The sequence below is a fragment of the Tachyglossus aculeatus genome, chromosome 7, assembly GCF_015852505.1.
Source record: "Tachyglossus aculeatus isolate mTacAcu1 chromosome 7, mTacAcu1.pri, whole genome shotgun sequence".
NCBI lineage: Eukaryota > Metazoa > Chordata > Mammalia > Monotremata > Tachyglossidae > Tachyglossus > Tachyglossus aculeatus.
In genome coordinates this window covers 32,970,548-32,998,263 of record NC_052072.1, presented here as the reverse complement: position 1 = coordinate 32,998,263, position 27,716 = coordinate 32,970,548, and the positions used below count along the sequence as shown (strand labels likewise).

Here is a 27,716-nt window from a genome sequence, read left to right as displayed (position 1 = left end):
GATTTTTTCATCATTTTCAGAGTGACCGTTTTATTTTACTGTGTGCTAAAGTGAATTTGTGAATTTTGTACGTTTTGTTTGTAAGCTGTAAAACCAAAGAAAAAATGTTTGACTTTGGGAAAATCTGGTGCTGGTTTAGGTCAAAAAGAAAGAGAGGAAAATCGCCCTGTATTTACATTTAGTGTCTTTATGATCTGGTGCTGGTTTAGGTCAAAAAGATAGAGAGGAAAATCATCCTGTATTTGCATTTAGTGTCTTTATTGCTCAACCCCACAGCTCTCCCGTTGAGGTGTGACTTTTTTTCATGTTGAAAAAATTTACTACCTTAAATATAATGGAATCTTGTCCGAAAGAATACAGAATGTGATGGATCAGGCTCACCTTCAGTCCTTCTCCTGCCCCAAAGAGCCCCTGAAGTCGCTTTAAAAGGGATCAGGTGAGGGAGGGGAGGTTGGGTGCTCAGAAGTCCCTGCAGAATCCTAAGAATCTGGATTTTTTCCCCTTCCAGGAACAAGCAAGAATTGGGGGTCTCTGAAAAGTCAACACAAAAATTCCACCCTCCCGACTGCTCTCACTACACCTTCTGACTCTCCAGAAGCACTTTGAACAGCAAGGAGATTATTTGGGCCCAAGCTAGCCACCCTCCCCACCGCTCCCCTTTCCCCCCAAGGCTAGCAGCAGGAAGCTTGGAGATGGGTTTTACCTCCCTCCCTCTTCTTCAGATCTCAGGCATAGGTGTCCCCCCCCCCCCCCCCCAGCAACCAGGAACTACCTATGCCCCCTACCATCCAAGATGGATGGTTAGAGGTTTAACTGATTGCTAAGGAAGATAGAAATTATAATTAGGTAACAGGTAAATTAAATCCAATCCAGACCACCTATCTGTTTTATCCAGTATTTTCGCCTCGAGTAAACTTTTTGGGTGGATTTCCCTGCTTGCCTCTTGGGCACCCAGCCCTCCCCCTGACCCTTTCTATTTTCTCTTAAGCAGTTCCAGTTCACATTCCTCTGGTCTGAATGTTCCCCAGAGCCTTTCTTGGGAAACCCTAGATTCCAGGTTGGAACAGTCCTTCAAGATTCGTGGGTGCCCAGGTGGTTCCATGAAGGAGTTGTGCCATTTTGAGCAATGACCAGTTTATCAGGCAAAGTTCATCATGGTGACCTGAAAAGGGGCTACTTGATCTTAGGAAGCAGCGTGGCTCAGTGGAAAGAGCCCGGGCTTTGGAGTCAGAGGTCATGGGTTCAAATCCCCGCTCTGCCAATTGTCAGCTGTGTGACTTTGGGCCAGTCACTTGACTTCTCTGGGCCTCAGTTACCTCATCTGTAAAATGGGGATGAAGACTGTGAGCCCCCCGTGGGACAACCTGATCACCTCCCCAGCGCTTAGAACAGTGCTTTGCACATAGTAAGCGCTTAATAAATGCCAGTATTATTATTATTATTATTATTATCTTGCTGTCTCATCCATTATCTAGCTGGTTTGTAGGCGGTCTCCAGCCTAGCGACAGTAAGACGGCAGCAGCAAAACCTCCCCAGCTCCACCATAACCCCTCTTTGTCCTGTGGAGGGACAGGGGCCGGGGGTTGTGGCACAGAGCCAGGATGCAGCATTGTGATCCTCACAGGGACAACTCCTTCCCTGATGATCCAGGGCACAGCATTGTGAGGCTCTTGGAGGGGCTGTGAGACAGGGACAGCCCCTCACCCCTGAGGAGCCAGGATGCCGCTTTGGCAGACATGTGGGGTGTGTCAAACTTGTTTGGGGGCTATGAGACAGGGACAACCCCTCACCCTTGAGGAGCCAGGATGCCGGTTTGGGAGACATGTGGGGAGTGTCAAACTTGTTTGGGAAATTGCCTCAATCTCTCCCTCCACCTCTCCCGACCACTCCCCAAACCAATCTGTGTCGGATTGCATCACGTGATTGGCAGATGATCCCAAAAAATCAGTTCCCATCTGTAGAAACCTATCAGGACACCACTCATTAGCTGGTTGTTATTCAACCCCTTCACCTGGGTGGGGGAAACTGGTTTAATTCAGTCAAACACATTTTAGATCATTAGCACCTCTGTCATACACCTGCCAGGGTAAAACTGCTGCTGTTCCACATGATCACTTCCCACACCCCCTCCCCAGTCTTAAAAATTTCAAGGGGCCTTCTTCCTCTTTTCCCCTATCTTCTTTCCAGCCTTCCCATGTGATTGCCTGTGTTCTTGGTACTTAAACAAATTAGCTTTCTCTATGGCAGTGGGTCCTAGGGGTCAATTTCCACTTAAAATTGTCCCACTAGCTAGTTGAGAAGATCCACTAGCAACTTCCACTAGGTCTCTGTGTCGCCCTAGATGGAGTGACAGTCTTACGGGTTATTAGAAAACTTGGGTCATCGGAACATTGCAAAATATTACTTTAATGTCCCTTTTTTACCTTTTAAAGACATATACACCTCAGACTTCAGTTAAATCCCTGTATGTATATAACTGTATTTTCCTCCATTTTGCTTTTTGTCTGAGAAATGGATATAGTGTGGTTTTGAGTACCTGGATACGTTTTCTTGTTAAAGAGACATCAGTAATATAAAATTCCTTTCCATGCACATATTAGTATTGTGTTATCTATTTGCCCAAGACTTTGCATGCTTTTGTTAGCCCAGTTTTGCTTTTTAATGGAAGTGTTTGGTACAACAATCATAAAGATAAGTCTATCTGGCAGCGTGGCTTAGTGGAAATGGCACGGGCTTGGGAGTCAGAGAATTTGGGTTCTAATCCCAGCTCCGCCACTTGTCTGCTGTGTGACCTTGGGCAAGTCACTTACCTTTTTTGTGCCCCATTTATCTCATCTGTAAAATGGGGATTGAGACTGTGAGCCCCACGTGGGACAACCAGATTAGCTTGTAACTACCCCAGTGCTTAGAACAGTGCTTGGCACGTAATAAGCACTTAACAAATACCATTATTATTATTATTATGTAAAATAGTCTGTGTGCTGAAAGGATTAACCCCAAAATCCCAACTTGGTCTTTCATAGGGAATACATTACAATCTGCCATTGAAAGCATATTAGGTGTGTATTTGCACATCAAATTTCCTTCACATTTGAAAGTGACATCAGAGATAGTGAAGTTTGAGCGTGAGTGTGACCAAAATGGCTGGTGTGAGACTGACAGCCCTGATCACACAATTGTTCTGAGTCCCAACATGATTTCTATGTGCAGAAAATGGTACTATTTTCATTTTTGACTCTGTCTTAAAGTCTTCTCTGAGGTTCAGCTTGAAAAAGAACTATTCCTTTCTTGACTGCCCGGGACCAGGCTGGTCTCTCTGCCATTGTTGTCTCCCTGTTTTCAGCTGAAGTTGCATCTGGTTGCATTCTCTAATGTTGCCTCCACTCCCTTCGCTTACTCTACTGTCATCCAGTCTCCTAAAATAATAATAATAATGGTATTTGTTTAGCGCTTACTATGTGCCAAGCACTGTTCTAGGTGCTGGGATAGATACAAGGGAATCAGGTTGTCCCACGTGGGGCACACAGTCTTCATCCCCATTTTACAGGTGACGTAATCAATCAATCAATCAATCATATTTATTGAGCGCTTACTGTGTGCAGAGCACTGTACTAAGCGCTTGGGAAGTACAAGTTGGAAAATTTTATCTCAGCACTCCTAGAGGTCTTATTCTAAACACCGCTGTGTATTTACAATTTTTTTTTTTTTAACTCTCACACCCAAGCGGGGATTAGAACCCAGGCCTCCAGCCTTTCAAGGCTGTTACCTTTCCTCTAGGCCACCAAGGTAACTGAGGCACAGAGAAGTTAAATGGCTTGCCCAGGGTCACACAGCAAACAAGTGGCTGAGCCAGAATTAGAACCCACGTCCTCTGTCTCCCAAGCCCGTGCCCTTTCCACTAAGCCACACTACTTCGCCGTGGCATGTGTTTCTCATGTGTCTCTTCCAACAAAATTGTGTTGAGGTGAGAATACCGTCAATGCTAGAGGACTGGCCTTGGTCCAGAACATAATTTTTATGACCTTATATTGCCACTTGATGGGTTTGGCCCCAGATACTGATGTAACTGCGCAAGCAGATGTTTTTGATACGTCCAGAGCTTACAATCATAGAGCGGGTTGGACCACACTTCTGCTCTGTAGACCTGTAGTTTGATCTGAAACCTGGTTGTTATATTGCCTCCGCACTGACAATCTTCTGAACTTTAAGACTTGACGTTTACTTCCTTTTCTTCGGCTGCCTAGGTAAACAGAATTTTGTTATGGCGTGTTTAACCACTCAGGTTATAGGAGTGTGGCAGCTCGTTAATTCAGGGTTCTTCTGAGGGGTAGCTTAGCTCTGCCCTGCATGCAGCACCTCCCAAGTCCTCCTCCTTGGGTGCTCCTCCTTCCCCCACCCTACTTGGTATTCTGTAAGGAAACCTCTAAAACGGGAGAGTTCAAACGCAATTTTAGGCAGTTGTAACTGCAGTGACTCCCTCCTCAGCAACCCAGAGATGCCTACTGGTAGTCATCACTTGATAAGTGGCAGCGGTAGCTTTTCTCTTGGAACATTGTGCCTTGCGTTTTAATGTTGGTCTCCACAACCAGATTGTAAACTCACTGAGTTCAGGGATCGTGTATATCAACTCTATTGTATATTCCTCTCCCAAGCCTTTCCTATAGTGTTCTGTCCACCGAAAGCACTTGATAAATATTACTGATTGATCGATTGTGGGTTGGGAGTGCCTGCAATAATAATTATGGTATTTGTTAGGCGTTTACTATGTGCCAAGCACTGTTCTAAGCACTGGGGTAGATACAAGGTAAGCAGATTGTCCCATGTGGAGCTCACAATCTTAATCCTCATTTTACAGATGAGGTAATTGAGGCCCACAGAAGTTAAATGGCTTGCCCAAGGCCACACAGCAGACAAGTGGCGTGGCCGGGATTAAAACCCAGGACTTCTGACTCCCAAGTCTGTGCTCTTTCCACTAAACCACGCTGCTTCTCATCACTTCTCTTTCTCCATATCTTTCACCATTCTTAGGCCAGTTGCATTTTATTTAGTGTTTCCTTTGTGTCATTATGTATACTGCGTTTCCTGTGTAAATTCATTATGGGCAAGGAATGTATCTGCTAATTCTGTTGTATCATACCTTCCCAAGCACTTCGTACAGTGCTCTGCACATTGTAAGCACTCAGTAAATACCACTGATTGATTGCCATACAGTGTACTAGGCTTATGGTAGAGTGCAGTAGAATTAATAGACATGGTTCCCTCCCTCAAGGAGTTTACAGTTTAGCTGGGGAGGCAGACATGAAAATCATTTTCAGACAGGAGGAAGAAAGAAAAGATGTACATGCGTAAGGGCCTTAGTAATAAAGTATGGAAGATATGAATCTAAGTGCTTTGCAAAGTCGTTGGTACACCAGTACATAGGTAGAGCACAAGTGCTGAAGGCAGTTGGGGTGAGGGGGAGTGATATTATCTGGGGAAATTAAGAGATTAGTTGGGTAAAGTCTTGTGGAGGAGATGTGACTTTAGGAGGGTTTTGAAGCTGGGGCCATCTGTCATCTATCAGATTTGAAGTGAGAGGGAGATCCAGCTGGGGGGAAGGTGTGAGCCAGAAGTCGAGACAGCAGGAGAGGCGAGAACAAGACGCAGTCAGTAGCTTAGCTTGAGTGGAATGAAGGGTGCTAACAGGGCATCCATATAAGACTTGCCCTGTAGGTTGGAGGGAATGTGAGATTGTATAAATTCAAAAACTCAGTAGAGTCTGCCTATTTCAGGGAAGAGAAGGATTCTGTTCCGATTTCTCTCTAGTCCCCAAGAAACTGATTCATTTTGGATCTTGAAGATCTGCATTTACAGGTAACAAAAGAAAAACTCAAGATGACATCCCCAATTGAGATTTATCCCACACTGCCCCATGAGAGTGTCTGTTGTATCCTCATCCTGGATGATATTTCCCCCCACATTATTATCTACCCTGAATGTTGCAAGTTCCTCCAATGCCAAATCAGTGATTGTCACATCTAGTTACAATCCCTTTGAGCTCATGGTCTGTCTGCTGAGTTTTTGTGGAGTGACTAGTAGCCTTATGGCTTGGCTCAAGTGGCAGAGGGTCCTTTTTTAGATCAACCAGTCTTACTGAGTGTTTACTATGTGCAGAGCACAATACTAAGCTCTTGGGAGAGCACGGTACAAAATAATTAGCAGGCATGTCACCTGCCCATAATGACTTTTTAAATGATGGGCCAGTGGCCATCCCGCAGCTTATAAGGACTTTAGCAAGCAGCCACATGGTCTGCTGCACTTGCCTTTCAATCACTATTGTCTCTTGTCAGTCACACTGGGTAGTCAGAAGCTAGGCTTGTTGTAAATAAATAAAAATGATGGCATTTGCTAAGCGCTTACTATGTACAAAGCACTGTTCTAAGCGCTGGGGAGTATACAGGGTGATCAAGTTGTCCCACGTGCAGCTCACGGTCTTAATTCCCATTTTACAGATGAGGTAACTGAGGCACAGAGAAGTGACTTGCCCAAAGTCACACAGCTAATTGGTGGAGCTGTATGTTCTACTACACCTGTTTGAGTCTCTTCAAACCCACGAGTTTCCTGGGATCAGCTATGAAGTATGGAAGAGCGATGAACAGTCAGTGGTATTTATTGAGCACTGAAGGTGTGCAGAGTACAATAGAATCAGTAGGCAGAATCCCTGCCCTCATGGATCTTATAATCTAATTGGGGAGTTAACAGGGGAAGCAACAGAGTATAGGGATTTGTACGAAAGTGCTATGGGTGTGGAATTATCGCAGTTCTTAGAGGGCACTCATTCATAGGGCCCACTCCATGGCAACTTCCAAACTTGCTCATCCTAGGTCTCTGACAAGCGTGAAGAATTTCCAGTTGGGCTTGAAAAGACCCAAAATGTGGCTTTCTGGCCAGTTAGCTCTTTGAAATATTGTACTCTCCCAAGCTCCTAGTAGAGTGCTCTGCATACAGTAAAGCTCTCAATAAATACCATTGATTTATTGAAGCAGGTCCCATTCAATCCCCATCCACCCAACTAAAACACATACGTCCTTCTATCCCCAAGTTCAAAATGAAAAACGGTCTCCTCTGCTGAATTTGGCTTCCAATAGGCACTCAGTCAGTACCATTGGTGATGAGCAACCTTTTGGGGTGAGCTGACCACAAGGGCTATGTGCCTCGTAAGGCTATTCCTCCTCGGAATAATACCAAGTCTCGGGTTGGATCAGCTAACCCGTCTGCTGTGAGAGCTGGTTCTTCCCAGATCTTGGTTATGAAGGCACAGCAGCCCTCCGTCTTCCTCTTCATTCTCTCCACTTCCCTGGGGGGCTAGCGCCCACCCATCTCTACTCCTCCTTGATGTTGGGTTTATATTTGATGACCTTTGAAATGACCGAGTTTTCCGGTGCCCTCGATTGCTCTATTTACTGTTACCCTGGTGACATAGTATGGGGAGTTCCGCTTAAAATAATCCCTTGGTTCTCTCCATTTAACTTTGCTCTCTTGCCCCACATCTCCTTCCCCTTTTGCCTCTTGGCATTGCCCCCACTTTGTGGGTTCAAAGGTAAAACTGAGAAGGAAATCAATCATATTTATGGAGCCCAACCACACTTACTGGGTACAAACCTCTGTACAAGAGCTTGGGAGCGTACAAGAGAGTTGAAGTTGTAAAGGGCAAGCTGAAAGGGGCTCCGCCTTGCTTAGCAGCTTCATGGGGAGCAGCTCTACCAAAGTAACTTTGGCTGTAAGCTCGTTGTGGACAGGAAATACCTGTTTACTGTTATATTGAACTCGTCCAAGTGCCTAATACAGTGCTTTGCACAAAGTAAACGCTCAGTAAATACATTTGATTGACTGTGCCAAATACGTTTGTCAAGCTGCAGAGTGTTCCGGTGGTTTCTTGTACTTTCCAGGACCTCTTGGATAAGTGGGACTGAACTGTACACCTTGGAAAGTAGTTATTTTGAGACTTCCGTATTTTATCAATCAGTGGTATTTATTGAATGGTTACTGTGTGCAGAGCACTTGACTGAGCTCCTAGAATACAGTACAGCAAGCTGCAGAGTGTTCCGGTGGTTTCTTGTACTTTCCAGGACCTCTTGGATAAGTGGGACTGAACTGTACACCTTGGAAAGTAGTTACTTTAAGACTTCCGTATTTTATCAATCAGTGGTATTTATTGAACGGTTACTGTGTGCAGAGCACTTTACCGAGCTCTTCGAATACAGTACCGCAGAGTTGGTAGACCACTTCCCTGCCACTGAGAGCGTAGAGTGGGAGACAGACATTAATATAAATAAATAAATAGATAACAGATATGTACCTAGTTGCTGTGGGAATGAAGGTGGAGTTAATATCAAGCCCTTAAGTACTAAGCGCTTAGGAAGTATGTTGCCAGCTTGTACTTCCCAAGCGCTTAGTACAGTGCTCTGCACACAGTAAGCACTCAATAAATACGATTGATTGATTAAAGGGTACAGATCCAAGTTCATGGGCAGTGCAGAAGGGAGAGGGAGGCAGGGGGAAAAGAGGGTTTAATTGAGGGCCTCTCCGAGATGGGGAAGTGTAGTCGTCTAGTATATGTGGAAGGGGAAGGAGTTTCAGGTCAGAGGGAAGACGAGGACAAGGCGTTGGCCAGTGAGATGGACGAGATGGAGACACAGTGAGCAAACTGGGATTTAGAGAAGCGAAGTATGCAGACTGAGCTGTATTAGATCAGTGAGGTAAGGTAACTATGGTAAGAGAGGGCAGGCTCATCGAGTTCTTTCAAGTCAACGGTGAGGAATTTTCGACTGCTGTGGAGGTGGATGGGCAGCCACTGGAGGAGGGAGGAGTTGTAGACTGAATGTTAATTTAGAAAAATGATCTGGCCACGAGTGAAGTGTGGATTTAGAGAGGAAAGAGACAGGAGGCATGGAGGTTTGTGCACTAGTGGAGTCTTGAAGTTGTAAATTACAGTGAGGGTTACTGTTCAGCAACAGGATTTCATGTTTACTTAGTGTGATAATGAGTGAAACAACATTCTCTGGGGAGAATTGCCTTCAGAAGTCAAACGTGCAAGTTGGGAGGGATTGAATTCCTGGGTGGGAATGAAGTACCTGAGCAGATACCGAGCAGATACTGCTGAACTCAGATACTGCTGAGCTACTATGTCAGATGCTCTCAGAAAGATATTTGGCATTTGAACTGTTAGAAAGTGAACTAGTTTTTCCTTGTTTTAAAACTTGAAGTAGCTGTTGTGCTCTGAGGGACAGTAAAATATTCTGGGGTTTTTTTTTAAACATTTTGTAGATTTATGGGCCATTCCTCTTTAAATCGCTTGCTGACTTTACATGGTCTAATTGAAAACCTCCAAATATTTTGAGGATTGATTTTTTTTTTTTGGACAGTATTGTTTATCTGCACTTTGTATTTGCTGGTCTCTTGCTCTTTGTACAAGCATTCAAGTAAAATTTCATTGACATTTCACGGTCACACTGCTTGAACACAAGTTTCATTTGGACTTTGTATAAAATTCCTTGTGTATGTATCTTTTGCAGTTTCACCAAGGTAAAGTCTAGCTTGATTAAGGCAGGGAGGATTGAGGCCAAAGGCCAAAAAGTGCGTGATAGGCCACACATTAAATTCATTGGAATTCTTTACTACTGTGTCAATGGGTGCGACGCTCAGTGGCACATTTTTCTATTTTAGCTGCCCTGTATCTGCCCCATCCCAAATAAGAAAACTGGAATAACGGTGGTATAAAAATGAAATACCGAACGTCTTTTGAATTGGGTCATCATGGTCTCAACAGTCTTATATTAAAAGATTCTCACATTTTTGCACTGGAAATGAGAGGAAATCCTCTGAATTGAGTGAGCAGAATAGAGGAGGGGCTAACCTGGATTTTCTCTACAACATTGTCACCAACTAAGGCTGTGAATAAATAGTATTCAAGAAGTCATTTAGGTTTGCTCTTTTACAGGGTACATAATTAGTAATAGAAGGTATGGGAGGTCAAAGTATTATAGATTGAGTCAACAAACTTGATTACTGGCTAAGGCCTGATTATCAGTTGTAGTATTAAGAGTGATAATTCACCTGGTCCATTGAGGTCTGTTGACAGCTTGTGGTTTACACTTTTGTAGTTGAAGCCTGATATATCTTTTATCAAACGTGGTTATTTTAAACTTGGTTAAACTTTTCATTGGAAAAGTTAGGAAAAACTACAAGGCAATAATTCGTGTTGAATTTCAGGTAGTTTTCAGTCAGTCATATTTATTGAATGTTTACTATGTGCAGAGCCCTGTTCCAAGTGCTTGGTAGAGTACAGTACAACAAAATTAGCAGATCCGTTCCCTGCCCATAATGAGTTAACTGTCTAGAGGGGGAGACAGATTATATAAATTAATACATAAACAATATTTTACCTCCTTTCAAAAGAAACATTTTGCTAAATGTTGAGACCTTTTTAAGGCTGTGTTCTTGGAAGCCATTTTTGTGTTTCCATACTGCAGTTAAAAGCCTAGACTTCCTCCAGTATTTTGAATAATCTTAAAAACATCAGCCAATCCATGTCTCTTTTTATATTTAAATGGATACTTTAGACACCTGTTGACTTCAGCAGTTGTAAAGGTCTGCAGAAAGTAAAATGTGTTATGCATTTTACCAGCATAATATTGCCTTCTCCATCTCCTGGTATGTTGTACTGTATTCTTTCCGAGGAATTTGTGTAACAATGATAACTTGAATACTTCTGAATGTGGGCAACTATTTAGCCCACAAGCTATCTAGAAAATTACATGTGAACTGGCCAGTACCGAAGAGTGGAAAGGAAAAGGAGAAAGACGGATTTCAACACCAGAAGTGCAGCTGCTTCCATCTCTGGCCAATTTATCTTGACTCTAAGCAAGTTGCCTAGAGTTCTTAACCCCCTACAAGTGCTGGTCCTTGCTTTGCAGAGTGGCTCAAGTTTGATATCATCAGTAGGATTTCCTGAGTGCTTACTATGTGCAGAGCACTATATTAAGCACTTGGGAGACTACAGTAGAGTTAGTAGACATGATTTGGGTTCTCCAAGGATCTTACAGTCTAGCAGGAGAGACAGTCAGTAAATTGGATTATAGGTAGGGGGAAGCAACAGAGCCTAAAGATTTATGTTAAGTGCTATGGCAAAGGTGTCGGGGACGAGATGAGAAATCAAGTGGTGCTGAAATGGCAGTAAAGTGGGAAATAGGTTAGGGAGATTAAATTAATCAGGGAAAGCTTGCTAGTGAGGATGTGACTTCAGAAGAGCTTTTGAAATGAGGAGAGCAGTGGTCTATCTTCCAGAAAGGAAGGGAGAGGGAGTTCCCGGCAGGAGAGATGGCAGGAGCAAGAAGTCAGCTGTGAGAGAGATGAGAATGGGGCCATTGAGTAGGTTGGCTTGAGAGGAGCAATGTATGCAAGCAGGATCAAATGGGAGAGGAGTGAGAATCAGTAGTAGGTAGAAAATTGAGGGTTTTTTGTTTGTTTTTCTCCTATTTCAGTGCTTATAATAATAGTAATAATGGTATTTAAGTGCTTACTATGTCCCAAGCACTGTTCTAAGCGCTGGTGTAAATACAAGGTAATCAGGTTGTCCCACGTGCGGCTCAGTCTTAATATCCATTTGACAGATGAGGTAACTGAGGCACAGAGAAGTTAAGTGGCTTGTCCAAGGTCACACAGCAGACGAGCGGCAGAGCCAGGATTAGAACCCTCCTACTCCGACTCTCAACCCCACGCTCTTTCCACAAACCTACGCTGCTTCTCTGCTTATTTTGTGCCAGGCAGTGTACTAAGTGCTGGGATAGATGACACACCAATCAGGTTGGACACAGTCCATGTTCCGCATGACACGCATAGTATTAATACCCATTTTGTAGATGAGGTAACTGAGGTACAGAGAAGTGAAGTGGCTTCCCCAAGGTCAAACACTGGGCAAGTGGCAGAGCCAGGATTAGAACTGAGGTCCTTCTGATTCCCAGGCACGTGATCTATCCGCTAGGCCATGCTACTTCGCTTGCACACAGTGGTGTGGACATTTTGCTTGGTGTGGAGGGGAATGGTCAGGAATTGGCAATTTTTGAGAAGTGGAGAGATGTGCTAGAATAGTGATCTGGGTAGTAGAGGAAGTACACAGACTGGAGAGTGGAGAGGCTGGAGGCAGGGAGATCTGTAGAAGGCTGATGAAATTTGGTTCAGAGCTAGTAGTACTCTGGTTTCTGGACCTGGACTCAGTCCCTCTATGGGCTGCCCACCCTTCGTAATTTGGAGGGATGGAGGGCAGCAATGGAAAATGTTGGCAAGTTGGTGAAATTTAATGGGCATAGGAAGTTTACCCATAGTTACCAGGGAATTACTTTTAGGAATTCTTGCTTGTTTTAAAATTGTAAAATGCTGTTGAAAGTAATTGCATTAAATGTTGGATTTTTGGAAAATAGGTATATCGTGCATTTGTTTTCTGGCTGTTTGCTTTCCTCCTGATTTTGTTGACATCTGACCCAAAGTTCAGGTGTTCCCTCCAGATCATCATAAATTTAATTTACCTTTGAACTTTGGCTGTTCCATCCCTGACAAATCGAATTTAAGACATTTTGGCCTCCAAAGGTCTTCTCTAGCTCCATTCCATGGTCTTTATCAGCTTACACAACACTCTATAGCAGCACCTTCTTTCTGTTGTGACATTTCATACCATCTGATTAAATTTTGGAGGCACTGGAATAATCATGTAATCACTTGTATTTGTTGAACACCTACTGGCAAGCGGGCAGGCACAGATGATTTACCATCAGAAGGATGATGAAAAACAAAGGTTCACCTGGAATTGCCAGAAGTAGGGAAAGATGGAGAAGGGAATAAATAGTGGGGTATGTGAATTACTGGGTACATAAATGCTCTGGGTAGTTGTGAGTTCATTAGTGCTGAGGTGACTGTCAGGATGACCAGACGTGGGGATGAGTGGGGTGGGAGTGAAGGAGGGGATTAATTAGGGAGTGAATCCTTGAAGAGGTTGGTTTCAGGACGATGGAGAGAGTTGTGGTCTGGCAGATTTGATATTGATTTAATTTCACAGCAACTTCAAGCCCTGCTCTTTCCTCTGGTAGCTGCCAATCTCCAATTGTTTATTTCTGTAATATTCCTATCCTCCCCTAATTCAAAGGCACTCAATTCCAAAGGGGGGAACTCTGGCAAATAATTTTGGAGAAAAGAGGGTTGCTTGTAAGAGTCCTCCAAGTGGGTTCCCTTACAGACTAGCACTATGCTCTTAGATAAGTTGTACTTTTGCATTCATTCATTCATTCAGTTGTATTTATTGAGCACTTACTGTGTGCAGATCACTGTATTAAGCGCTTGGGAATTACAAGCTGGCAACATTATAGAGACGGTCCCTACCCAACAACGGGCTCACAGTCTCGAGGACTATTTTACATCTTAAATAGGTTTTATGTTCTTGATTTTTTTCATTCTTTCAGTGGAAAATAGCTGTTTATCTTTCCCTTTAAGGAAAATTTATGGGCTTCACTGAGTAACCATATGACTGTATCATCTCAAACTCCAGAGTTTGTAGTTAGATCACTACCTTTGCCTCTAGCAGCTTCAAAAAGCTCACATTTCTCTGATTGCATTTTCTAATGGCCGTTGAAAAGAAAGCAAATTCATAGTGGAGAGAAGACCTGCTTTGGAGGATCATCAAAACTATTTTGTCTTATATGCTGTTGAGTCATTTATGGCCCATAGCAACATTACACAAAATTGAATAAAAACAGAATGTATGTTAGCTACCGAGAATGTGTGTTAGCTACCGTTTCCTGGTGAGCCACCCTACAGTCTTGCTCCAGCCCTGTTCTCTCCAGACAACTGCCTTTCTGAGACTCCCCCATTCCACTCTTCTCTCTGGGGACTTGGTACTCATCCCACCCTCAGCCTTACATAATTTACTTATGTATCCGTAAATTATTTTTACTAATGTCTGACTCCCCCTCTAGACTGTAAGCTCATTGTGGGAGAGGAACATGTCTACCAACTCTGTTGTATTGTACTTTCCCAAGCACTTAGTAGAGTGCTTTGCACACAATAAGCACTCAGTATAATTGAATGATTGACCGTGGGGCTACTCATCCAGTACCAACTGTCGGGTAGAACATAAGCAACCAATTTTGCTCTGTCCTGCATCCTGTTAATTGCCCTCTGGAAAAACAGACTATTGTGTGTTGTTTTCCCCTGGGATTGGTGGTTCAGAGACTTAATCAGTCACTAATAATTGTGGGTTGCCTATTGTGTGCAGAACATTTTACCTAATATTTGGGAGAGTGTTACAGAAGTAAAATACATCATCACTGGTCTCAAAGAGCCATAAAACCAAAAGACATGGTCACAGTCCTCAAGGGTAATAATTGTAATAATTCATGATTATCTTGCTTGTTAAGTGCTTACTGTGCTACACACTTTATGAAGCATTGGGGTGCATACAAGTTAATCAGGTCACACAGTGTCTGTGGCCCATATTGGGCTCACAATCCAAGTAGGAAGGAGAACAGGTCTTGAATTCCCCTTTTACAATTGAGGAAACTGAGGCCCAAAGAAGTTAAGTGACTTGCTCAGGGGCAAACAGCAAGCAAGTGGCAGAGCTAGGATTAGGACCCAGATTCTTTGACTTCCAGGACCATGCTTTTTCCTCTAGCCCCTGCTGCTTCCCCAAGGATCCTACAATTTAAAGAGGGAGGCAGAATAATTTACAAATAGGAAGGAGAAGAAGATAGAGGGCATAAATTAAAGCTCCACAGGTATGCGAGGGCATAAGCTAAGCGGTGGTAGTTGAGACTCAGGGAGAAGAAAATGTGGGAAAACCTCTTGAAGATGGTGAGAATTTTGGTAGACTTAAAAGATGAGGAAAGCTGAAGGAGGAGGAGGAGAAGGAAATTCCAGGAGGGAGGAAGGGCATGAGCAAGGAGTTGAAAGCCAGGGAGTCGTGAGCAAAGCACAGTGAGAAGGTCATTTCTGAAGGAGCCCCAAGTGAGTGTTGGGGATATAGTAGGTGAAGGGAGTGGATAAGTAAGAGAAAAAGACCTGATGGGGTATAGTTTCTGTTTGATGCAGAGAGGGATGGGGAACGATTAAAGGTTTCTGAGGTATTGGATGTTCTGTGCAGTTTGGCATTTTGGACAAATAACCCAGGCAGCTGAGTGAAGCGTGGACTAGAATGCTGTTCTTCATAATTTCAGAGGACTGTTGCAGGTGAGTATCCTGCCCTTCTCACCCAAAATGAACAGCAAACAAGTTGTACCAGAAGAGTTTCCCATTTTAAGACTCATGGTAGAGGAGGCATAGTATTGGGGAGATGATTGGTGGAATATCAGTTGGCAGGTCCTTGAGTAGGAACAGAGAAGCTCTGTGATCATGAATGTGATCATTCATGATCACATCTTTTGGTCTAATGGCCCAGTGCAGGAATCAAGGGTCTAGGAGTTAGAGGATTTAATAATAATAATAATAATAATAATAATAATAATAATAATAATAGCATTTATTAAGCGCTTACTGTGTGCAAAGCACTGTACTATGCACTGGGGAGGTTACAAGGTGATCAGGTTGTCCCACGGAGGGTCCCACAGTCTTAATCCCCATTTTACAGATGCGGTAACTGAGGCCCAGAGAATTGAAGTGACTTTCCCAAAGTCACACAGCTGACAATTGGTGGAACCGGGATTTGAACCCATGACCTCTGATTCCAAAGCCTGAGCTCTTTCCACTGTGCCATGTTGCTTCTCTTTAATCCTGGATCCCCCACTTGCCTGCTGTGTGATCTTGGGCGAGTCACTTAACTTCTGTATCTTGCTTTCCTCCTCTGTAAAGTAGGGATTCAGTGCCTCTTCTCCCTCCTTTAACTGTGAGCCCCATGTGGTTCAGTGATTGGGTCTGACCTGATTATCTTTTATCTGCCCCAGTGCTTAGTACAGTGCTTGACCCCTAAGTGGTTAGCTGTCATCATCATCATCATCAACATCATCATTGGCAGGGAATGTATTTACAATTCTGTTGTATTGTTTTCTGTCAAGTGCTTAGGACAGTGCTCTGAACACAGTAAGGTTTCAATAAATACCATTGATTGATTATCATTATTGTTAGTATTCAAGAGTCTGAGGTGAAAAGGGACCAAAGTTGAGCAGAAGGCAGTTGCTTCCTTGGGGGATGGCAGTTGCTTCCTTGAGGGGGTGTTTCTGTGGTTGCTCATGATTATAGAAAGTTGGTCTCTTCTGCCATTATTTACAAAACTTCAGATGAGATTCATAAGTGCAGTTCAACAGGAAAAAAGTAGTTTGGATTCAGCATAGGAAAACCAGAGCATCCTTGGGAAGAGATTGTCAGACTGTTTATTGGTTTGTTCTCTCTAAAGAAAAGTACCAAGGTGTTATTTTCTCCCGGACAGAATGTTTTACAATGCTGATTTTTATCTTGTGGAATTTTTTTGATGGTTACTTCCATCAAAACTCTGAGTATAACTACATGAAAATTGCAGAAAGTTCTGAGTATTTTTCATAGTTCTAGGGTGTGCGTATGAAATGATTTCAGATGGCTAAGAGTACTGCTAAATTTGTGGGAAATAAAATGTTTTCAAAAAGTGGTTAACTTTCCACTTACGTAAAGGTGGTTACGTATTTATGCACTGGAAAAAGGTGGGTTGTAGTGATGTGAAATGAAAACCAGAGTGTTGTAAAATTGAAATTAGGAGTAAATTTAGAAATGTTGGCAGTTGCCGGTGTCTTAACTCAAACTCTTAATTTGAGGGTGTCCTGTACTGCAAATTGGTTGAGGAACAATCCCCAAAGAGCTCACTGCTTTTCCGAATAGACTGCCGGGGGAGATGGAGGGAGGGTTATGCGAACATTTCCAGTGTAGTTGAGACCAGCATTTCTTGATTTTTATGAAAGGGGACTGAAGATTGTAGACTAGGTAACTCCTTCTAGGGTCATTCAAGGAATCAGTAGGAAAGTTAGAATGGTCTCATTCCTAGTCCAGTATCCCCTTCACTTAACCTATCATTTTCTAGGAGTGTTCAAGCTCAAAACATTATGCTTCTTTTAACTGTCACTTCTTAGGAATCACAGCTTCCTTATTCCACTATCTGATGGCTGCATTATTCATTTTTAAAAAAATGTACTTCACTTTCAGTAGGTCACCTACTACTACAGAGAAGCAGCATGGTCTAGTGGATAGCGTGCAGGCCTAGGAGGACCTGAGTTCTAATACCAGCCCTGCTGCTTGGCTGCTACGTGACCTTGGTCAAGTCACTTCACTTCTTTGTTTCTCAGGTACCTCATCTGTAAAATGGGGATAGAGACCATGAGCCCCATGTGGGACAGACTGTGTCCAACCCTATTTTCTCGATCCACCCCAGTGCTTAGTAATAATAATAATAATTGTGGTAGTTGTTAAGCGCTTACTATGTGCCAGGCACTGTACTCAACACTGGGGTGAATACAAGCAAATCAGATTGGACACAGTCGCTGTCCCACTTGAGGCTCCCAGTACAATGGTGGGCACATAGTAAGTGTTCAATAATATAATAATAATAATAATAAGAAGAAGAAGAATTGTAGTATTAAGCACTTATTATGTGCCAGACATTGTACTAAGCACTGGGGTGACAAAGGCAACAAATTGTGTTGGACAAAGTCCCTGTCCCATATGGGGCTCACAGTCTCAAACCCCATTTTACAGATGAGGTAACTGAGTCACAGAGAAGTGAAGTGACTTGCCCAAGGTCTTACAACAGACAAGTGGTGGAGCTTAACCAATACTACATTTTTTTTTTATAGTAACAAAGCTAATAATTTACCAAGTTCCTGTTTAGGAATTTCTGCTGAGTTAGCCGGCATTAGTGACCTTTTTAGGGACATCTACATGTATGACCAGAAAGTGCTGTTAAACTCTTCTTTAAAAGCATATTTTCTGATATGCTTGCAACAGATTGAGAAGCAGCATGGTCTAGTGGAAAGAACCTGGGCCTGGGACTCAGAGGTTGGGCTCTAATCCCAGCTCCGCCACTTGCCTTCTGTATGACCTTGGGCAAATCACTTAGCTTTTCTGTGGGAGATCCAGCTGGGGGGAAGGTGTGAGCCAGAAGTCGAGACAGCAGGAGAGGCGAGAACAAGACGCAGTCAGTAGCTTAGCTTGAGTGGAATGAAGGGTGCTAACAGGGCATCCATATAAGACTTGCCCTGTAGGTTGGAGGGAATGTGAGATTGTATAAATTCAAAAACTCAGTAGAGTCTGCCTATTTCAGGGAAGAGAAGGATTCTGTTCCGATTTCTCTCTAGTCCCCAAGAAACTGATTCATTTTGGATCTTGAAGATCTGCATTTACAGGTAACAAAAGAAAAACTCAAGATGACATCCCCAATTGAGATTTATCCCACACTGCCCCATGAGAGTGTCTGTTGTATCCTCATCCTGGATGATATTTCCCCCCACATTATTATCTACCCTGAATGTTGCAAGTTCCTCCAATGCCAAATCAATGATTGTCACATCTAGTTACAATCCCTTTGAGCTCATGGTCTGTCTGCTGAGTTTTTGTGGAGTGACTAGTAGCCTTATGGCTTGGCTCAAGTGGCAGAGGGTCCTTTTTTAGATCAACCAGTCTTACTGAGTGTTTACTATGTGCAGAGCACAATACTAAGCTCTTGGGAGAGCACGGTACAAAATAATTAGCAGGCATGTCACCTGCCCATAATGACTTTTTAAATGATGGGCCAGTGGCCATCCCGCAGCTTATAAGGACTTTAGCAAGCAGCCACATGGTCTGCTGCACTTGCCTTTCAATCACTATTGTCTCTTGTCAGTCACACTGGGTAGTCAGAAGCTAGGCTTGTTGTAAATAAATAAAAATGATGGCATTTGCTAAGCGCTTACTATGTACAAAGCACTGTTCTAAGCGCTGGGGAGTATACAGGGTGATCAAGTTGTCCCACGTGCAGCTCACGGTCTTAATTCCCATTTTACAGATGAGGTAACTGAGGCACAGAGAAGTGACTTGCCCAAAGTCACACAGCTAATTGGTGGAGCTGTATGTTCTACTACACCTGTTTGAGTCTCTTCAAACCCACGAGTTTCCTGGGATCAGCTATGAAGTATGGAAGAGCGATGAACAGTCAGTGGTATTTATTGAGCACTGAAGGTGTGCAGAGTACAATAGAATCAGTAGGCAGAATCCCTGCCCTCATGGATCTTATAATCTAATTGGGGAGTTAACAGGGGAAGCAACAGAGTATAGGGATTTGTACGAAAGTGCTATGGGTGTGGAATTATCGCAGTTCTTAGAGGGCACTCATTCATAGGGCCCACTCCATGGCAACTTCCAAACTTGCTCATCCTAGGTCTCTGACAAGCGTGAAGAATTTCCAGTTGGGCTTGAAAAGACCCAAAATGTGGCTTTCTGGCCAGTTAGCTCTTTGAAATATTGTACTCTCCCAAGCTCCTAGTAGAGTGCTCTGCATACAGTAAAGCTCTCAATAAATACCATTGATTTATTGAAGCAGGTCCCATTCAATCCCCATCCACCCAACTAAAACACATACGTCCTTCTATCCCCAAGTTCAAAATGAAAAACGGTCTCCTCTGCTGAATTTGGCTTCCAATAGGCACTCAGTCAGTACCATTGGTGATGAGCAACCTTTTGGGGTGAGCTGACCACAAGGGCTATGTGCCTCGTAAGGCTATTCCTCCTCGGAATAATACCAAGTCTCGGGTTGGATCAGCTAACCCGTCTGCTGTGAGAGCTGGTTCTTCCCAGATCTTGGTTATGAAGGCACAGCAGCCCTCCGTCTTCCTCTTCATTCTCTCCACTTCCCTGGGGGGCTAGCGCCCACCCATCTCTACTCCTCCTTGATGTTGGGTTTATATTTGATGACCTTTGAAATGACCGAGTTTTCCGGTGCCCTCGATTGCTCTATTTACTGTTACCCTGGTGACATAGTATGGGGAGTTCCGCTTAAAATAATCCCTTGGTTCTCTCCATTTAACTTTGCTCTCTTGCCCCACATCTCCTTCCCCTTTTGCCTCTTGGCATTGCCCCCACTTTGTGGGTTCAAAGGTAAAACTGAGAAGGAAATCAATCATATTTATGGAGCCCAACCACACTTACTGGGTACAAACCTCTGTACAAGAGCTTGGGAGCGTACAAGAGAGTTGAAGTTGTAAAGGGCAAGCTGAAAGGGGCTCCGCCTTGCTTAGCAGCTTCATGGGGAGCAGCTCTACCAAAGTAACTTTGGCTGTAAGCTCGTTGTGGACAGGAAATACCTGTTTACTGTTATATTGAACTCGTCCAAGTGCCTAATACAGTGCTTTGCACAAAGTAAACGCTCAGTAAATACATTTGATTGACTGTGCCAAATACGTTTGTCAAGCTGCAGAGTGTTCCGGTGGTTTCTTGTACTTTCCAGGACCTCTTGGATAAGTGGGACTGAACTGTACACCTTGGAAAGTAGTTATTTTGAGACTTCCGTATTTTATCAATCAGTGGTATTTATTGAATGGTTACTGTGTGCAGAGCACTTGACTGAGCTCCTAGAATACAGTACAGCAAGCTGCAGAGTGTTCCGGTGGTTTCTTGTACTTTCCAGGACCTCTTGGATAAGTGGGACTGAACTGTACACCTTGGAAAGTAGTTACTTTAAGACTTCCGTATTTTATCAATCAGTGGTATTTATTGAACGGTTACTGTGTGCAGAGCACTTTACCGAGCTCTTCGAATACAGTACCGCAGAGTTGGTAGACCACTTCCCTGCCACTGAGAGCGTAGAGTGGGAGACAGACATTAATATAAATAAATAAATAGATAACAGATATGTACCTAGTTGCTGTGGGAATGAAGGTGGAGTTAATATCAAGCCCTTAAGTACTAAGCGCTTAGGAAGTATGTTGCCAGCTTGTACTTCCCAAGCGCTTAGTACAGTGCTCTGCACACAGTAAGCACTCAATAAATACGATTGATTGATTAAAGGGTACAGATCCAAGTTCATGGGCAGTGCAGAAGGGAGAGGGAGGCAGGGGGAAAAGAGGGTTTAATTGAGGGCCTCTCCGAGATGGGGAAGTGTAGTCGTCTAGTATATGTGGAAGGGGAAGGAGTTTCAGGTCAGAGGGAAGACGAGGACAAGGCGTTGGCCAGTGAGATGGACGAGATGGAGACACAGTGAGCAAACTGGGATTTAGAGAAGCGAAGTATGCAGACTGAGCTGTATTAGATCAGTGAGGTAAGGTAACTATGGTAAGAGAGGGCAGGCTCATCGAGTTCTTTCAAGTCAACGGTGAGGAATTTTCGACTGCTGTGGAGGTGGATGGGCAGCCACTGGAGGAGGGAGGAGTTGTAGACTGAATGTTAATTTAGAAAAATGATCTGGCCACGAGTGAAGTGTGGATTTAGAGAGGAAAGAGACAGGAGGCATGGAGGTTTGTGCACTAGTGGAGTCTTGAAGTTGTAAATTACAGTGAGGGTTACTGTTCAGCAACAGGATTTCATGTTTACTTAGTGTGATAATGAGTGAAACAACATTCTCTGGGGAGAATTGCCTTCAGAAGTCAAACGTGCAAGTTGGGAGGGATTGAATTCCTGGGTGGGAATGAAGTACCTGAGCAGATACCGAGCAGATACTGCTGAACTCAGATACTGCTGAGCTACTATGTCAGATGCTCTCAGAAAGATATTTGGCATTTGAACTGTTAGAAAGTGAACTAGTTTTTCCTTGTTTTAAAACTTGAAGTAGCTGTTGTGCTCTGAGGGACAGTAAAATATTCTGGGGTTTTTTTTTAAACATTTTGTAGATTTATGGGCCATTCCTCTTTAAATCGCTTGCTGACTTTACATGGTCTAATTGAAAACCTCCAAATATTTTGAGGATTGATTTTTTTTTTTTGGACAGTATTGTTTATCTGCACTTTGTATTTGCTGGTCTCTTGCTCTTTGTACAAGCATTCAAGTAAAATTTCATTGACATTTCACGGTCACACTGCTTGAACACAAGTTTCATTTGGACTTTGTATAAAATTCCTTGTGTATGTATCTTTTGCAGTTTCACCAAGGTAAAGTCTAGCTTGATTAAGGCAGGGAGGATTGAGGCCAAAGGCCAAAAAGTGCGTGATAGGCCACACATTAAATTCATTGGAATTCTTTACTACTGTGTCAATGGGTGCGACGCTCAGTGGCACATTTTTCTATTTTAGCTGCCCTGTATCTGCCCCATCCCAAATAAGAAAACTGGAATAACGGTGGTATAAAAATGAAATACCGAACGTCTTTTGAATTGGGTCATCATGGTCTCAACAGTCTTATATTAAAAGATTCTCACATTTTTGCACTGGAAATGAGAGGAAATCCTCTGAATTGAGTGAGCAGAATAGAGGAGGGGCTAACCTGGATTTTCTCTACAACATTGTCACCAACTAAGGCTGTGAATAAATAGTATTCAAGAAGTCATTTAGGTTTGCTCTTTTACAGGGTACATAATTAGTAATAGAAGGTATGGGAGGTCAAAGTATTATAGATTGAGTCAACAAACTTGATTACTGGCTAAGGCCTGATTATCAGTTGTAGTATTAAGAGTGATAATTCACCTGGTCCATTGAGGTCTGTTGACAGCTTGTGGTTTACACTTTTGTAGTTGAAGCCTGATATATCTTTTATCAAACGTGGTTATTTTAAACTTGGTTAAACTTTTCATTGGAAAAGTTAGGAAAAACTACAAGGCAATAATTCGTGTTGAATTTCAGGTAGTTTTCAGTCAGTCATATTTATTGAATGTTTACTATGTGCAGAGCCCTGTTCCAAGTGCTTGGTAGAGTACAGTACAACAAAATTAGCAGATCCGTTCCCTGCCCATAATGAGTTAACTGTCTAGAGGGGGAGACAGATTATATAAATTAATACATAAACAATATTTTACCTCCTTTCAAAAGAAACATTTTGCTAAATGTTGAGACCTTTTTAAGGCTGTGTTCTTGGAAGCCATTTTTGTGTTTCCATACTGCAGTTAAAAGCCTAGACTTCCTCCAGTATTTTGAATAATCTTAAAAACATCAGCCAATCCATGTCTCTTTTTATATTTAAATGGATACTTTAGACACCTGTTGACTTCAGCAGTTGTAAAGGTCTGCAGAAAGTAAAATGTGTTATGCATTTTACCAGCATAATATTGCCTTCTCCATCTCCTGGTATGTTGTACTGTATTCTTTCCGAGGAATTTGTGTAACAATGATAACTTGAATACTTCTGAATGTGGGCAACTATTTAGCCCACAAGCTATCTAGAAAATTACATGTGAACTGGCCAGTACCGAAGAGTGGAAAGGAAAAGGAGAAAGACGGATTTCAACACCAGAAGTGCAGCTGCTTCCATCTCTGGCCAATTTATCTTGACTCTAAGCAAGTTGCCTAGAGTTCTTAACCCCCTACAAGTGCTGGTCCTTGCTTTGCAGAGTGGCTCAAGTTTGATATCATCAGTAGGATTTCCTGAGTGCTTACTATGTGCAGAGCACTATATTAAGCACTTGGGAGACTACAGTAGAGTTAGTAGACATGATTTGGGTTCTCCAAGGATCTTACAGTCTAGCAGGAGAGACAGTCAGTAAATTGGATTATAGGTAGGGGGAAGCAACAGAGCCTAAAGATTTATGTTAAGTGCTATGGCAAAGGTGTCGGGGACGAGATGAGAAATCAAGTGGTGCTGAAATGGCAGTAAAGTGGGAAATAGGTTAGGGAGATTAAATTAATCAGGGAAAGCTTGCTAGTGAGGATGTGACTTCAGAAGAGCTTTTGAAATGAGGAGAGCAGTGGTCTATCTTCCAGAAAGGAAGGGAGAGGGAGTTCCCGGCAGGAGAGATGGCAGGAGCAAGAAGTCAGCTGTGAGAGAGATGAGAATGGGGCCATTGAGTAGGTTGGCTTGAGAGGAGCAATGTATGCAAGCAGGATCAAATGGGAGAGGAGTGAGAATCAGTAGTAGGTAGAAAATTGAGGGTTTTTTGTTTGTTTTTCTCCTATTTCAGTGCTTATAATAATAGTAATAATGGTATTTAAGTGCTTACTATGTCCCAAGCACTGTTCTAAGCGCTGGTGTAAATACAAGGTAATCAGGTTGTCCCACGTGCGGCTCAGTCTTAATATCCATTTGACAGATGAGGTAACTGAGGCACAGAGAAGTTAAGTGGCTTGTCCAAGGTCACACAGCAGACGAGCGGCAGAGCCAGGATTAGAACCCTCCTACTCCGACTCTCAACCCCACGCTCTTTCCACAAACCTACGCTGCTTCTCTGCTTATTTTGTGCCAGGCAGTGTACTAAGTGCTGGGATAGATGACACACCAATCAGGTTGGACACAGTCCATGTTCCGCATGACACGCATAGTATTAATACCCATTTTGTAGATGAGGTAACTGAGGTACAGAGAAGTGAAGTGGCTTCCCCAAGGTCAAACACTGGGCAAGTGGCAGAGCCAGGATTAGAACTGAGGTCCTTCTGATTCCCAGGCACGTGATCTATCCGCTAGGCCATGCTACTTCGCTTGCACACAGTGGTGTGGACATTTTGCTTGGTGTGGAGGGGAATGGTCAGGAATTGGCAATTTTTGAGAAGTGGAGAGATGTGCTAGAATAGTGATCTGGGTAGTAGAGGAAGTACACAGACTGGAGAGTGGAGAGGCTGGAGGCAGGGAGATCTGTAGAAGGCTGATGAAATTTGGTTCAGAGCTAGTAGTACTCTGGTTTCTGGACCTGGACTCAGTCCCTCTATGGGCTGCCCACCCTTCGTAATTTGGAGGGATGGAGGGCAGCAATGGAAAATGTTGGCAAGTTGGTGAAATTTAATGGGCATAGGAAGTTTACCCATAGTTACCAGGGAATTACTTTTAGGAATTCTTGCTTGTTTTAAAATTGTAAAATGCTGTTGAAAGTAATTGCATTAAATGTTGGATTTTTGGAAAATAGGTATATCGTGCATTTGTTTTCTGGCTGTTTGCTTTCCTCCTGATTTTGTTGACATCTGACCCAAAGTTCAGGTGTTCCCTCCAGATCATCATAAATTTAATTTACCTTTGAACTTTGGCTGTTCCATCCCTGACAAATCGAATTTAAGACATTTTGGCCTCCAAAGGTCTTCTCTAGCTCCATTCCATGGTCTTTATCAGCTTACACAACACTCTATAGCAGCACCTTCTTTCTGTTGTGACATTTCATACCATCTGATTAAATTTTGGAGGCACTGGAATAATCATGTAATCACTTGTATTTGTTGAACACCTACTGGCAAGCGGGCAGGCACAGATGATTTACCATCAGAAGGATGATGAAAAACAAAGGTTCACCTGGAATTGCCAGAAGTAGGGAAAGATGGAGAAGGGAATAAATAGTGGGGTATGTGAATTACTGGGTACATAAATGCTCTGGGTAGTTGTGAGTTCATTAGTGCTGAGGTGACTGTCAGGATGACCAGACGTGGGGATGAGTGGGGTGGGAGTGAAGGAGGGGATTAATTAGGGAGTGAATCCTTGAAGAGGTTGGTTTCAGGACGATGGAGAGAGTTGTGGTCTGGCAGATTTGATATTGATTTAATTTCACAGCAACTTCAAGCCCTGCTCTTTCCTCTGGTAGCTGCCAATCTCCAATTGTTTATTTCTGTAATATTCCTATCCTCCCCTAATTCAAAGGCACTCAATTCCAAAGGGGGGAACTCTGGCAAATAATTTTGGAGAAAAGAGGGTTGCTTGTAAGAGTCCTCCAAGTGGGTTCCCTTACAGACTAGCACTATGCTCTTAGATAAGTTGTACTTTTGCATTCATTCATTCATTCAGTTGTATTTATTGAGCACTTACTGTGTGCAGATCACTGTATTAAGCGCTTGGGAATTACAAGCTGGCAACATTATAGAGACGGTCCCTACCCAACAACGGGCTCACAGTCTCGAGGACTATTTTACATCTTAAATAGGTTTTATGTTCTTGATTTTTTTCATTCTTTCAGTGGAAAATAGCTGTTTATCTTTCCCTTTAAGGAAAATTTATGGGCTTCACTGAGTAACCATATGACTGTATCATCTCAAACTCCAGAGTTTGTAGTTAGATCACTACCTTTGCCTCTAGCAGCTTCAAAAAGCTCACATTTCTCTGATTGCATTTTCTAATGGCCGTTGAAAAGAAAGCAAATTCATAGTGGAGAGAAGACCTGCTTTGGAGGATCATCAAAACTATTTTGTCTTATATGCTGTTGAGTCATTTATGGCCCATAGCAACATTACACAAAATTGAATAAAAACAGAATGTATGTTAGCTACCGAGAATGTGTGTTAGCTACCGTTTCCTGGTGAGCCACCCTACAGTCTTGCTCCAGCCCTGTTCTCTCCAGACAACTGCCTTTCTGAGACTCCCCCATTCCACTCTTCTCTCTGGGGACTTGGTACTCATCCCACCCTCAGCCTTACATAATTTACTTATGTATCCGTAAATTATTTTTACTAATGTCTGACTCCCCCTCTAGACTGTAAGCTCATTGTGGGAGAGGAACATGTCTACCAACTCTGTTGTATTGTACTTTCCCAAGCACTTAGTAGAGTGCTTTGCACACAATAAGCACTCAGTATAATTGAATGATTGACCGTGGGGCTACTCATCCAGTACCAACTGTCGGGTAGAACATAAGCAACCAATTTTGCTCTGTCCTGCATCCTGTTAATTGCCCTCTGGAAAAACAGACTATTGTGTGTTGTTTTCCCCTGGGATTGGTGGTTCAGAGACTTAATCAGTCACTAATAATTGTGGGTTGCCTATTGTGTGCAGAACATTTTACCTAATATTTGGGAGAGTGTTACAGAAGTAAAATACATCATCACTGGTCTCAAAGAGCCATAAAACCAAAAGACATGGTCACAGTCCTCAAGGGTAATAATTGTAATAATTCATGATTATCTTGCTTGTTAAGTGCTTACTGTGCTACACACTTTATGAAGCATTGGGGTGCATACAAGTTAATCAGGTCACACAGTGTCTGTGGCCCATATTGGGCTCACAATCCAAGTAGGAAGGAGAACAGGTCTTGAATTCCCCTTTTACAATTGAGGAAACTGAGGCCCAAAGAAGTTAAGTGACTTGCTCAGGGGCAAACAGCAAGCAAGTGGCAGAGCTAGGATTAGGACCCAGATTCTTTGACTTCCAGGACCATGCTTTTTCCTCTAGCCCCTGCTGCTTCCCCAAGGATCCTACAATTTAAAGAGGGAGGCAGAATAATTTACAAATAGGAAGGAGAAGAAGATAGAGGGCATAAATTAAAGCTCCACAGGTATGCGAGGGCATAAGCTAAGCGGTGGTAGTTGAGACTCAGGGAGAAGAAAATGTGGGAAAACCTCTTGAAGATGGTGAGAATTTTGGTAGACTTAAAAGATGAGGAAAGCTGAAGGAGGAGGAGGAGAAGGAAATTCCAGGAGGGAGGAAGGGCATGAGCAAGGAGTTGAAAGCCAGGGAGTCGTGAGCAAAGCACAGTGAGAAGGTCATTTCTGAAGGAGCCCCAAGTGAGTGTTGGGGATATAGTAGGTGAAGGGAGTGGATAAGTAAGAGAAAAAGACCTGATGGGGTATAGTTTCTGTTTGATGCAGAGAGGGATGGGGAACGATTAAAGGTTTCTGAGGTATTGGATGTTCTGTGCAGTTTGGCATTTTGGACAAATA

At 43.0% G+C, this 27,716-nt stretch overlaps 1 protein-coding gene across 9 annotated transcripts in view; it reads left to right on the top strand.

Annotated features, from left to right (window-relative positions):
- AGFG1 (ArfGAP with FG repeats 1) overlaps positions 1–27,716 on the top strand; it is a 94,226-nt gene that overhangs the window by 29,690 nt on the left and 36,820 nt on the right. The window lies entirely within an intron of this gene.